This window comes from Oryctolagus cuniculus, chromosome 20, assembly GCF_051225735.1.
Source record: "Oryctolagus cuniculus isolate XC-2025 breed Fujian yellow rabbit chromosome 20, ASM5122573v1, whole genome shotgun sequence".
In the NCBI taxonomy this organism is placed as follows: Eukaryota; Metazoa; Chordata; class Mammalia; order Lagomorpha; family Leporidae; genus Oryctolagus; species Oryctolagus cuniculus.
The window spans coordinates 53,115,841-53,129,718 of NC_142886.1; the positions used below are offsets into that span (position 1 = coordinate 53,115,841).

General features: G+C 45.0%; 1 pseudogene; it reads right to left on the reverse strand.

Annotated features, from left to right (window-relative positions):
- Positions 1 to 6,650: 6,650 nt before the first annotated feature.
- LOC100349297 (immunoglobulin heavy variable 3-11 pseudogene) lies at positions 6,651 to 7,192 on the reverse strand (annotated as a pseudogene).
- Positions 7,193 to 13,878: the final 6,686 nt, after the last annotated feature.

The following is a 13,878-nucleotide window of genomic DNA, read 5'->3' on the forward strand; positions in this document are numbered from 1 at the left end:
ACTTACATTCCCACCACCTTTCTCATCCCTCTCCACTTGTCAGTTCAGTTTTCCAATAAGACTCATTTTAAGTTGGTACACAGATTCAAGATCAAGATCCATCATCAAGATTCACTTGTATTGCTACACAGAAAACCAGCTCTGTACTATGTAAAGATTTAAACACACACACACACACATATCCAAGAACTGTTTGAGAACTGGTTTACAGTCAACTCTCATAATAGAACTCATTGAGGATGGAGGTCCTGCATGGGGAGTTAGTGCACAGTGAGACCAGTTGTTAATTTAACAATAAACACTCTTACGTATGATGTCAGTGACCACCTGAGACTCTTGACATGAGCTGCTTAGGCTATGGAAGCCATTTGAGTCCACAAACTCTGATAGTATTTGGACAAGGCCATGAGCAAAGTGGAAGTTCTCTCCTCCCTTTAGAGAAAAGTACCTCCTTCTTTGAGGCCACTTCTACTGCCTGAGTTCTCAGTCACAGAGATCCTTTAGGCAGAACATTTTTGCCACAGTGTCTTGGATTTCATGCCTGAAATGTTCTCATGGGCTTTTCAGCCACACCAGAAAGACTGAAGGGCTGATTATCAGGTCAGAGTGTTACTTAAAGCGATTATCATTCTATGAGTCTGCTGTGTAGACTTCTGCTCATGTTGGAACATTCTCTCCTTTTAAATTCTATCTCTTCTTATTACCAGGAACTTGATCCTATTTATATGATCACTTTAACACTCAATCCTATCTATGTGTTCACCTTACACTTAATGTAATCACTTTAATTAAGCTTAATGGGACTTGGAGTCCCACAACAAATTTTTAAATTGTGTGTTTAGAAGTAAGTCCATAGGAATGTATGCATTTTACAGTTAAAAAATTCCTCCTCCTGCTCTTACTCCCATTCCTATTTTTTACTGAGATCAATTTTCAATTGACTGTATGTGCATACGATGGACTGAATGTTATGTAAATTCTTCAACAAATAGTAGGAAGAAAAATAAACAAACAAACAAAAAACAAACAAACAAAAAACTGTCCCTCGACAGTCAAGAGAAGGGCAGCTCAAGTCTTCCCTTCTCGAAGTGTCAATTTCACTTACCTAGGTTTCCTTTTGGGTGCTCTATTAGGTCTCACCTATCAGGAAGAACATGTGGTATTTGTCCCCGGGGTACTGGCCTTTTTCACAAAGTATGATCTTTTCCAGATTCATGCATTGTGTTGCGAATAACCGGATCTTACTGTTTTTACCACTGTGTAGTATTCCATAGTGTACACATCCCATAATTTCTTTATCCAGTTGTTGGTTGATGAGCATTTAGGTTGAATCCATATCTTAGCTATTGTGAATAGAGCTGCAATAAGCATGGAGGTACAGGTATCTCTTGTGTGTAGTGAATTCATTTCCCTTGGGTAAGTTCCCAGGAGGGGGATTCCGGGGTCATATAAGGTAGGACTATATATTCAGATTTTTGAGATATCTCCATAGTGTCTTCCATAGTGGCTTTACCAGTTTGCATTCCCACCAACAGTGGATTCAGGCACCTTTCCCCACAACCTCGCCAGCATTTGATGTTTGTTGATTTCTGTATGAAGCCATTTTAGCTGGGGTGATGTGAAACCTCCTTGTGGTTTGATTTGCATTTCCCTGACAGCTAGTGACGCTGAACATTTTTTCATGTGTCTGTGTTGGCCATTTGGACTTCCTCTTTAAAAATGTGTAATTCCTTGGCCCATCTCTTAACTGGGTTGTTTGTTTTGTTTTTGGAATTACTTCATCTCTTTGTAAATTCTGGTTATTAATCCATATCCGTTGCATAGCTTGCAAATAATTTCGCACATGCTGTCAGATGCCTCTTCACTTGCCTGAGTGTTTCTTTTACCACACAGAGAATTCCCAATTTAATCTAATCCCATTTATTAATTTTGGCTTTGACTTCCTATGTCTCTGAGGTCTTTTCCAAGAACTCTTAACGTGTGCCAGTGTCTTGAGGGCTTCCCTAATGTTCTCTACTAATTGGATGGTGTGGGATCATAGGTGTTTATCTTTAATCCTTGTTGAGTGGATTTTTGTATAAGGTGTAAGATAGGGGTCTTAGCCGGCACCGTGGCTCACTAGGCCAATCCTCTGTCTTGCAGCGCTGACACACCGGGATCTATTCCCAGTCAGGGCGCCGGATTCTGTCCCGGTTGCCCCTCTTCCAGGCCAGATTTCTGCTGTTTCCAGGGAGTACAGTGGAGGATGGCCCAAGTGCTTGGGCCCTGCACCCCATGGGAGACCAGGAGATGCACCTGGCTCCTGCCATTGGATCAGCACAGTGTGCTGGCCACAGCACGCCTGCCTAGGTGGCCATTGGAGGGTGAGCCAACGGCAAAGGAAGACCTTTCTCTCTGTCTTTCTCTCTCTCACTGTCCACTCTGCATGTCAAAAAATAAAAATAAAAATAAAAATAAATAAAAAGTGAAAAGGAATCTGAAGATTACCTGTACATTTTAATGACATAGTTGTGGTATGAAAAAATGATCTTGCTAAAATAGCCAAGCTACCATGTGATTCACAGATTCAATGTATTTCCTGTCAAACACCCTGTATTCTTCACAGGAAGAGGAATAAAATTCTGGAATTCACAAGAAAATTTCAGGGTAATGATGACTGAACAGTCTTGAGAAAAATAGCAAAGCAGGAGGCTTCATCCTAGCTAAGCTGAAATCAGACCTGGTGCTGAGATAACATAGACACCCACAGCCATGGAGCACAACAGAAATGTAGAAATAAAAAAAACACATTCTCAGAAAACTGATTGCATGCATGGTGCCACACACAGAATGGGGGATGGGTATTCTGTCATACATGGGGTTGGGGAAACTTGAATGCACTTGAAAATAATTCAATTATGTGGTCATATCACACCAGATACAGAAACAGAGTAAGCTTGAAAAATACCTAAAAAGCAAGACCTGAGACTGTAAAGTTCTAGAAGAAAACACTGGACAAAAGCAAGCTGACACTGGTTTGAAAACACCGGACAAAAGCAAGCTGACATTGGTTTGGGCAATGACATTTTGATAATCTCCAAAGTACAGGTAACCAAGCAAAAATAGGCAAAAGATAATGGATCAGACTACAGAGCTCCTGTGTAACAAAGAGAGTGATTGAAGAACCAGGAGTCACCTGCAGTTGGGCAGAAAGTATTTTCTGATCACACCCGTGGGGGCCAATGTTGTGGCCCTGCAGGTTAAGCTGCCATACCTACTATGCATGCATCACACAGGAGCATGGGTTCAGATTCTGCTTGCTCCACTTCAAATCCAGCTCCCTACTAATGGATCTGGGTCAATGATGACCCAAGTATTTGTCCCCTTCAAGCCATGTGGGAAACCTAGAGAATGTTCCTGGGTCCTGGCTTCAGCCTCAGCCATTTCCAGCCTTTGCAGCCATTCAGGAAGGAAACCAGTGGATGGAAGATTCTCTCTTCATCTCTTTGGGTGTTTCTCTCTTGCTATAAACTGCCTTTGAAATAAAAGATATTTAAAGTAAATTACAGATACTTACGCATATGCTTAGGAGCCTAGATCCAAATGTTGAATGACATCTTACAACTGAATCACAAGGGAAGAAATCAATTGTTTAAATGTAGTGACTGATTGGCCAGCGATGCAGCTCACTAGGCTACTCCTCCACCTGCTGTTCTGGCATTCCGGGTTCTAGTCCCGGTCAGAGTGTCAGATTCTGTCCTGGTTGCTCCTCTTCCAGTCCAGCTCTCTGCTGTAGCCCGGGAAGACATTGTAGGATGGCCCAAGAACTTGGGCCCTGCACCCGCATGAGAGACTGGGAGGAGGCGCCTGGCTCCTGGCTTCAGATTGGCACAGCACGCTGGCTGTAGCGGCCATTTGCGGGGTGAACCAATGGAGGGAAGACCTTTCTCTCTGTCTCTCTCTCTCTCACTGTCTAACTCTGCCTGTCTAAAAAAATGTAGTTACTGATAAGGTGGGTGACAGGACTGGCCTTGAAGGTATCACGTGGGATTCCTGCCTCCCGTTTCAGGATGCTTAGGTTTATGTCCAAATTTTGGGTCTATTTCAGACTCTTGCCAATGTGCACTCTGGGAGGCAGTATGAGAAGTCTGAGTTAATCCCATGTGTGAGACCTGCACTGAAATCATGCACCTGGCTGTGATCTGACTGAATCCAGCTTTTATGGGCATCTGGGAAGTTACCCAGGATTCAGTAGATCACTGTCTGTCAGTCTCTGTTGCTTTGTCTTTTTGGACAAATAAACACATACAAGTTTTAAAAGAGGTAAAAGTATATCTGTAATTTTTTGAAGAAAATATACAAAGGCAAACGTATAAAAATGCTTTAAATCTGAGATCCTCATGCATGTCCATGTTAGAAGCACAACGAGACAGCCCACCCCTCCTGGTAGACTGAGTATCATCAGACATACCAGAGCTGACAAGTCTTGTGCAGGAAGAGAGAGAAGATAACCCTGGTACAAGGCTGGAGTCAGGTAAGTTAGTAAAGCATCCATGGAAAACATCAAAAGCTGAGAAATACAATTATCACAGGATCCTCAAACACTGTTGCCTGGTAGAAGAAACATGAAATCCCAGGGAGGTGCCCAGTGGATCCACAGCTACTGTGGCAAACACCTCTGCAGTTCCATGTACAATTAATGCAGCATAATTCACGAGAGCTCACACATATAATCCAGTGAAATTTCCACTGAAGATGGAATGGATAATAGGACAAGTGCAAAGGGTTATGCTTTAACAGGAAGTTTATATTGCAGTAAAGAGTAAGAAGGACAGAGCTTCAGGCCGGCAGGATCCACATGTTGAGGGATCTGCTGTACAGCATGGTGACAGCAGTTAAGGGAATATTGTATCTACAGAATTCCAAAACAGGAGACAGATGCCATTCTACATGAGACGTGTGTGTGAGGAGCAACCGAGACTAGACTAAATTACTGGAACTGCTAAGACTAATTCTATGCATCTGATCTCCCACCATATGGCGCTGAGACAGAATAAACAACTACCACACAGCTGCCTCACCAATTCGACTAACAAGCTGCAGAAGCTGATCCCGCTCCTGATTGGAGGAGAGCAGCGTGCTCAGCACATGGGGAGAGAACGCCAGCAGAGTTGGGATTGGTGGAAGAGGACTATAAAGGAGGAGAGAGAGACAACATGCAGGAGGAACATCTGAGCAACCCCTGAGAGAGCCAGCCGGTGGTGTGCTGCTCCTTCCCGGAAGCAGGGGGGAGCGGCAGCAAACCCAGGAAGGGCCGGGCAAACACAACAGCGCAGGGTCCGGTGTCATTCCTCTGCAAGTGGGGGAGCGACAGTGCGTTTTGCGATGAGCATGTCAATAACTCTGACTTCATAATTCCACTCAATTTGATACATTCATTTTTCAACACATATCATTGTACCTCATATGTCTATATTCACTTATTATTCATTAAACAGTCATGACAGGAAAGGGAAGAATGGCAAATAGTGAAAATTCAGTTCTTTAAAACTGAATCATCACCTACTGTCTTCCAGGGTGCATTGTCAGTACAAGTGTGGGAAATGTGTAAATGGGCTCTGTCCAGGACTCTGATATGCAGCTTGGGTGTCTCCCTCTCTAAAACTGATCTAAGACTGCAAATGGATTGATGACGCCAGTGAGCATAGACACGGAGTGAAGAGCAGGGACTCTGGACACATGGTCGCTGGGACTGGCTCTTCTTGCAGCTATGATTCAGCCTCAGGACACTGGTCATCATGCTGGAGGCACAGACACAGCTCCCCGTTAGGTGGACTCCAGCCCCAGAGTGCACAGCCACTGTGTGTCCCACTTTCTGCTCTGCTGAACCACAGCAGGTGCAGGGGGTCCCACGACACTGGAGCAGAACCAGATCAGCTGGAAGTGCACACCCAACACTTTCCATTCAGTTATGACCTTGACTGCTATTGTCCAGTGCATTTCCCTCCTGAGTTCAGGCAGGGATCCCACAGGAGGGTCCCATGACCTAGAGGATGAGGAAGTCCCTGTAGGCTTCCCAGGTGCCTACAGAAGCTCAGCCTGAGACACAGCTGAGCTGCAAGTACATTCCTGAGTGCTGTGACGTTCACACAGGGACCACAGACTGTTTCAGGATTAAAGGAAAAATGGAGATCGGGTATAAAGACTGTGGAACCTGTGGAACAGCCACCTTTTAAAATAAGATGGTTGGTTCATTTTAGCACACAGGCTACTCTGACAGGAGCAGTTTGATGACATATATAATTGAGGTTAACAAATCAAGTCTCTGGCTCAGCTCTCTCTGAGTTTTAAGGGAAAACTAAAATTGTTCTAAAGTCGGCAGTGTTTGAGGGCACTGTCCTGAGTCAGACTTGAAAACACTCACGAGGTCCTCAGAGAGTCCCACATCTCTGACCCTGGTCACCACTGTCATCGTTCACGAACCTGAATTTGTTCATATAGGACTTCATCTTGTCACATCAAACTTCTCTATGTCAGTGAAGTCAGTGGCGGGGACAGAATCATAAAAGTAGCAGTCTTCTCTCAGAACTGTAGGAGAGGAAACCCCAATTCCCTGACAGGTAACCAGTGCTTAATTTCCCTCTGCACCTGTGCAGGACCATATTCTGAGCTTAATGCATCGTGTGCACTCCCTGGTGGAACTGTGCGTCCCTGCAGGGAAGTTTGTGTCCGGGCTCAGCCTGAGGGTCCCTCACTGTGTCTCTGACACAGAAATACATGGCTGTGTCCTCGTCTGTCAGACTGTTCATTTGCAGAAACACCGTGTTCTGGGCGTTGTCGCTGGAGATGGTGTATCGGGTCTTCACGGAGTTCACATAGTTTGTGATACCAAACCAAGATAAATGTATGCGATCCACTCCAGCCCCTTCCCTGGAGCCTGGCGGACCCAGCTCATGACGTAGCTACTGAAGTAGATTCCAGAGGCTTTGCAGGAGAGTTTCAGGGATCCTCCGGCTGGACCAGACCCCCTCCGGACTCCTTCAGCTGCTCCTGACACTGGACACCTGCAAACACAGACGTCCTGGTCAGGACACTGTCACTCACACTCTCTGTGTTTCTCACTCACGTCCTCTCCCAGACTCGGTGCCCCGTGTTCTCCATCATTACCTTTGAGCACAGCAACCAGGAGAAGCCAGCGCAGCCGTGTCTCCATGGTGAGCGTCTGTGTTGAGTGTGATCACTGAGTGGACACCTAGGAGTGCTGGGGCTGGAGCTCCTGTGCCAGAGCTGCAGGGTGAGGGCTGGGCTGGTTTTCATGGGCAGAGGGAGGCCCTATTTGCATGTGCTGCCCCTGTATAGCAGGCATGGGGTTGTGCACTTCAGAGAGCACAGGTTTCTGGCAGAGCACAGTGTCCCCTGGTGTTTGGTAGCACAGGTAATGACACAGAACATATGATTCTTTCCATGATTCTGTACATTTATGATTTCAGGACATCTTTGTTTTGATGCAGGTCATTGTGCCTAGTGACATCAGCCAGGGCATGAAGGTTGGGTGCCTCTTGTGTTTCTCATGTGTGGAAGCTCACACGCAGGATAAGAAGTTGGTGTTGTGTGTTCCTTGATGTAAGCACTGGGTCCTGGTGGCCATGATGGAATGTCGTGAAAGGGGGAAAGTTCTAGCAGTAACAAACTGCCAACTGCAGGGCTCACAGCACGTGCAAGAAATGATGGATAATAATATACTCCACCACTAGGTGCCATTTAGGAAACATTGGTGCTGCATTTGTACACTGAGAATGAATGCGCAGAAATGGAGAAAGCATCACTGTGGTGCAGCAGGTGAATCCACTGCCTGTGATGCCTGCATCCCATAGTGCTGTGTGTTCCTGTTCCAGCTGCGGCACTTCCAATCGTCTCTTGCTGATGCACCTGGGAGAGCAGAAAAGCATGGTCCTAGTATTTGGCCCCTGCACCCACGTGGGAGACCCCGAAGAAACTCCTGTCTCCTGGTGTCACTGTCATCTGGGGGATGAACCAGCAGATGGAAGAACTTGTCTCTGTGTCTTTCCCTCTCTCTGTGTAACACTGACTTTCAATAAATAATAAAACTTTTTCTTAAATATTCCATATGTAGTATCAACAAATCTTTTAAAATCTTGGAGAATATTTAGGAACATAACAATATTGTTGTATTTTAATTTTTAATTTTTAAAAATTTATTTTTTAAGGAATACAAATTTCACACATAGAGCTTTAGGAATATAGTGATTCTTCCCAGCATTCCCACCCTCCCATCCACTCTCTCACCCCTCCTCCTCCTCCTCTCAACTTGCCATTCCCATTCTCCATTAAGATTTATTTTCAATTAACTTTGTACACAGAAGACCAACTCTATACTATGTAAAGATTTAAACACACACACACACACACACACACACATATCCAAGAACTGTTTGAGAACTGGTTTTACAGTTAACTCTCATAATAGAACTCATTGAGGATGGAGGTCCTGCATGGGGAGTTAGTGCACAGTGAGACCTGTTGTTAATTTAACAATAAACACTCTTACATATGATGTCAGTGACCACCTGAGACTCTTGACATGAGCTGCTTAGGCTATGGAAGCCTTCTGAGTCCACAAACTGTCAGTATTTGGACAAGACCATAAGTAAAGTGGAAATTTGCTTCTCGCTTTAGAGAAAAGTACCTTCTTCTTTGAGGCCACTTCTTTCCCCTGGGTTCTCACTTACAGAGATCCTTTAGGCAGAACATTTTTGCCACAGTGTCTTAGATTTCCATGCCTGAAATGCTATCACGGCTTTTCAGCCAGACTAGGTTGACTTAAGGGCTGATTCTGAGGTCAGAGTGTTACTTAAAGCGATTGTCATTCAATGAGTCTGCTGTGTGGACTTCTTCCCATGTTGGAACTTTCTGTCCTTTATAATTCTATTTATATTATTACCAGGCATTGATCCTATTTATACGATGACTTTCAATTTATCCTATCTAAATCTTCATGTTAACACTTAATATGATCACTTTAACAATTATGATGACGTTTTTACGACTAAGCTATTGGGACTTGGAGTCCCACTCATGTTTTTAAACTGCACCCTCAGAAGTAAGTCTGTAGGAAAGTATGCAGAACTATACAGCTTTACAGTTACCAAATTCCTCCTCCCATGCTTATTTCCATCCTTATTTTTTACTGGGATCAATTTTCAATTGACTTTATGCACGTATGATTGACTCTATGTTAAGTAAAAGTTAAAAAAATAGTAGGAAGAAAAATAACCAAAAACCAAAAAAAAAAAAAAAAAAAACACCAAAAAACCTGTTCCTCGACAGTTAAGACAAGGACAGTTCTAGTTATCCATTCTTAAAGTATCTATTTCACTTCTCTAGATTTCCTTTTAGGTTCTCTGTTAGTTCTCACCTATCAGGAAGAACATGTGGTATTTGTCCCTTTGGGACTGGCTTATTTCACCAAGTATGAGCTTTTCTTGATTCATCCATTGTGTTGCAAATAACTGGATTTCATTGTTTTTACCACTGTGTATTATTCCAGGTATAAATATCCCGTAATTTCTTTATCCAGTTTTTGGTTGATGGGCATTTAGGTTGATTCCATTTCTTAGTTATTTGGAATTGGTTGCAATAAACACGGAGGTACAGATAACTTACTTTGGGTAGTGAATTCATTTCCCCTGGGTAAATTCCCAGGAGTGGGGTTCATGGATCATATAGTAGGTCTATATTCAGAGTCTTGAGGTATCTCTATACTGTCTTCCATGGTGGCTTTACCAGTTTGCATTCCTACCAACAGTGGATTAGGGCACCTTTTTCCACACATCCTCATCAGCATTTGTTGCTTGTTGATTTCTGTATGAAGCTGTTCTGGCTGGGGTGAGGTGAAACCACATTGTAGTTTGGATTTGCATTTCCCTGACAGCTAGTTATCCTGAACATTTTTTCATGTGTCTGTTGGCCACTTGGACTTCCTCTTTTGAAAAATGTGTAAGTCCTTGGCCCATCTCTTAACTGGGTTATTTGTTATGTTGTTGTGGAGTTTCTTAATCACTTTGTAGATTCTGGTTATTAATCTATATCAATTGCATAGCTTACAAATAATATCTCCCATTATGTAAGATGCCTCTTTACTTTCCTGAGGGTTTTTTGTTTTTTTTTTTGTTTTTTTTTTTTTTTTTTTTTTTTGCTGTACAGAGACTTCTCAATTGGATGTAATCCTATTTATTAGTTTTGGTTTTGACTGCCTATGCCCCTGAGTTCTTTTCCAAGAACTCTTTGCCTATTCCAATGTCTTGCAGCATTTCCCAAATGTTCTCTAATAATTGGATATTGTAGGGTCATAGATTTACACCTTTATTCTATGTTGAGTGGATTTTGTGTAAGGTGTAAGATAGGGGTCTGAAAATCTGAGAAGAATAAAATTCAAAGTAAAATAGTGTAGGTATATCATATTTGACACAACTGTGAGTATATCAGTCTTAACTGTGTTATCAAATTTCATGGAAATACAGGAAATAAAACATTAAAATGTGCACTGTTTAAGATGCGTTCATCCACCAAAGGAGAGCCTGTGTCTCATGTGTGTCACTGGCTCCCAATACCACTTTCCTGCTCCTGCAGCCCCAGGAATCAGAAGTTTATGGGAGGACATTTGGGCCCTGTGACTCTTGTGGATGTGCTGGATTGTTGTCCGGAAACTGGGTGAGGCTGGGAAGCAGAGCTGGCCAGAGTGACACTTGGGAAAGTACAGTGCATGGGAGTGTCTCTCTCTCTTTTTCTTTGCCTCATATGGGAATAACTGAAAGTTAAAACTTGACTTACTGAAGGGTCTCTCTAGAGGTCGTATTCCCCACATGTAGGCAGTAACCCTCATGGCCTTGTCCCCTCCCTAGAGCCCCTCTCAGTGGGATCACTGGGTGGTGAGATCCCTACATGCATGATGGGAGGCTCCGTGCATCAAGTATGGAGGGTAAGTTCCACCTAACATGCAGCCTTCAGCTGCTCAGTTGGAGCGACCACACACACACACACCAAGCAGTGCTGGCTCTGCTCACGGCTCTGCAGGAACAGCATCCTCAGCCTCAATACCCCAGACCCTGCTTCTCTGTGTCCACTGAGTAGGAAAGTGATTCACCTGCAGGAGGAAACCATCATGACCAATGTCCTGGTGAAATCCTGTAGAAAATGTTCATGAGCAGAGTCCACCCCAGACACTGTGCCAGCACTGATCCCCCAAGACACAGAAGTCTGCATCTTCAGGGGATGGCTCCACCCCCAAAGCTGAGGACTGGGGAGAAGAAGCATGGCACGTGGGGAAGTGACAGTCGGGGACAAGGTCCAGCAGCAGAGGGAGAGGACCTGGTGGAGGAGTGGGCTCTGCTGTGCAGGAGGGTAAGGGCAGGTGGAAGGGCCACACTGCTGGGACCCAGTGCCTGCAGGAGAACACTGAGTCAGGAGGTCTGATCAGGTGTCCTTGCCCCCGGCAACCCCCACACTGACCACCACTGAGTAAAACCAGCACAGGTGCCTGGGAGCTGTGGAATGGTGTCGCCTCTGGGGAGTGCATCCAGTGACGACTCCCACCATGAGTAGATTCAACGTCAGGGCCTCATGGAGGAAGCTGAGGTCCCCAGTGCCCCTAACAGAACCACACGGAATGCTGGGAGCAGCCTGTGGGGGTGGATGTGGTTTGTCCTCACCCCAACGTAACAGCACTGACAGGGGGTGCATGGTCTTGATGTTTACATAAAAAGCATTGAACAACCAGGATCTGACATCAGATGCAAAGTCCATTGTACAGCTACTAGAAGGAAACATAGGGCAGAATCTCCCTGATAGTAGTCTGGCCTTGATTTTTCTTTTAGATCCCCAAAGTTCATGCAATGTAAGAAAACCTTTTCAGATGATGCTGCATAGACTACAGAGCTTCTGCACTGTAAGTGGACCGATGAGAAGTGAGCAGCCTACACACAAGGGAAGTAACTATTTACATATACCTTATGTATGATGAATAGCCTGTATCCCAAAGAAATAAAAAGGAAATCTCTGTAAGCGCTGGATAAATACAATGAGCTGTAAAAATAAAATGAACCGTCTGTATCAGCTGTTATATATATAAATAAAAAAATTGTCTGTGTGATTAGAACTGGTCCCAAGTCTTCTGCAGTCTCAAATAACTATGATAGACAATTAGCTTCTTCATCCTGAATGACAGGTTCTGTGTCATCAGGCCTACAATTGGTGTAGAAGCAAACCTCTCTGATCTGCTTGTGGCTGAGGTGTGTGTTTTAGGTGAGCTCCCAAGATGACCACAGGAGAAGTGGGGGGAGCTCTGCGAGTGAGGCCTAGTGGGATTTGTTCATTTCTGGGGAATCTGCCATGGAGGAGATCACAGTAGATCTCCTGGGTCCCCAGCTTCAGCACAGAGCACAGTGCTGCTAGAGTCAGCCCTGGTCTCGTCTGACATCCTGTGTGGGGATGGGGTCCCTCCCATCCCTGTTCACAATATTAGGATGCCTGATGACTGCATGATGTTCACAATATTAGGAAGCCTGATGGCACAACATTCTCACTGTCTGATCCTGGACTTGCACCCTTATAGCTGTGAGCTCAATAAACCTTTTTGCTCCATACACCTGCTTTCCGGGGTACTCCATTATGGAATCAACAGGTGGAATAAAACAATCGAAGAGCCACAAACTAACCAATGCTCTGTTCCTACCTGAAACAGAGACTCAGCTGTGTTTACAGAATTAGACAGAGCCACTCAGAAATCATCATCTCTATATCAGCTGAGGGAATTGCTTAGGTTCTGTAAGAATCCTACATGAGAGAACAATTGCAATTTTGCAGGAAACATTTTGCAAACACATGGGGTTGATGCTGTTATTCTGGTGAATGACAGAAGAAAATTTGTTTACTCCTGGTGATTATGAAGTTGAGAGAAAGCAAGGACTGATTTTTCTCTTCTGTATTCTTTTAAAGACTTGGTTATTTATTTGAAAGGCAGAAATACAGAGTGGCAGATGCAGAGAGAGAGAAACTGGTCTTCCATCTGCTGCTTCTATACACAGCTGGGCACCAGGGCAGGGATGGGCCAATCTGAATCTCGGAGCCAGGAGGTTCTTCAGGTTCTCCCATGAGGGAGCAGGGGCACAGGAACTTGGGCCACCTTCTGCTGTTTCCAAGGCCAGAGCAAAGCCCAGGATTGGGTGTCTCATCCAGGATTTGAAACAGCACACATATTAGAAGATGGAAACGAGGACTATTTTGTGTTGGAGGAAGGAGTCGGAGTCTCTGGACAAACAGTCTCTGGGGCAGGCCCTTCATGCAGCAGGGATGCAGCTCCAGGGTTGGATCATTGGTGGGCTCACAGGGACACAGTCCAGAACCACCTGGACTCTAGTGCAGACCTCACTGGGCTGTCCCACCTGCTGGTCTCCCTGAGATGGAGACAAGCCCAGCAGAGTGTGGGGAACAAGACCTCTCCACACCCAGTGTTTTCCATCAGTCTGACCCCTTGCACTACCAACGTCCTCCTCTGCTTGCAAATGAGAGCAGGTCCGGGGATCCCAGGAGACGTGAGTGAGGAAGAGCAAGCAGGATTTCTAGGAGCCACAGCCTGAGCCACCCCTGAGCTGCAGGTTAATCCCTGACCTGGGGTTTGGACCATGTGGACCTCAACCTGTGAGTTCAGGGTGAGGAAGTGAAAAGGAGACGAGGGCACAGCTGCAGAGAATGGACACGGGAGCCCAAGGGAACAGGAGCACGGGGTCAGCTCTGCCTCTCAGGGGCCCAGCTGTGCAGGAGGGGAGGGCATGGATGTGAAACACTGCAGCATCCATAGCCCCTGACCGGCTCTACACTGCC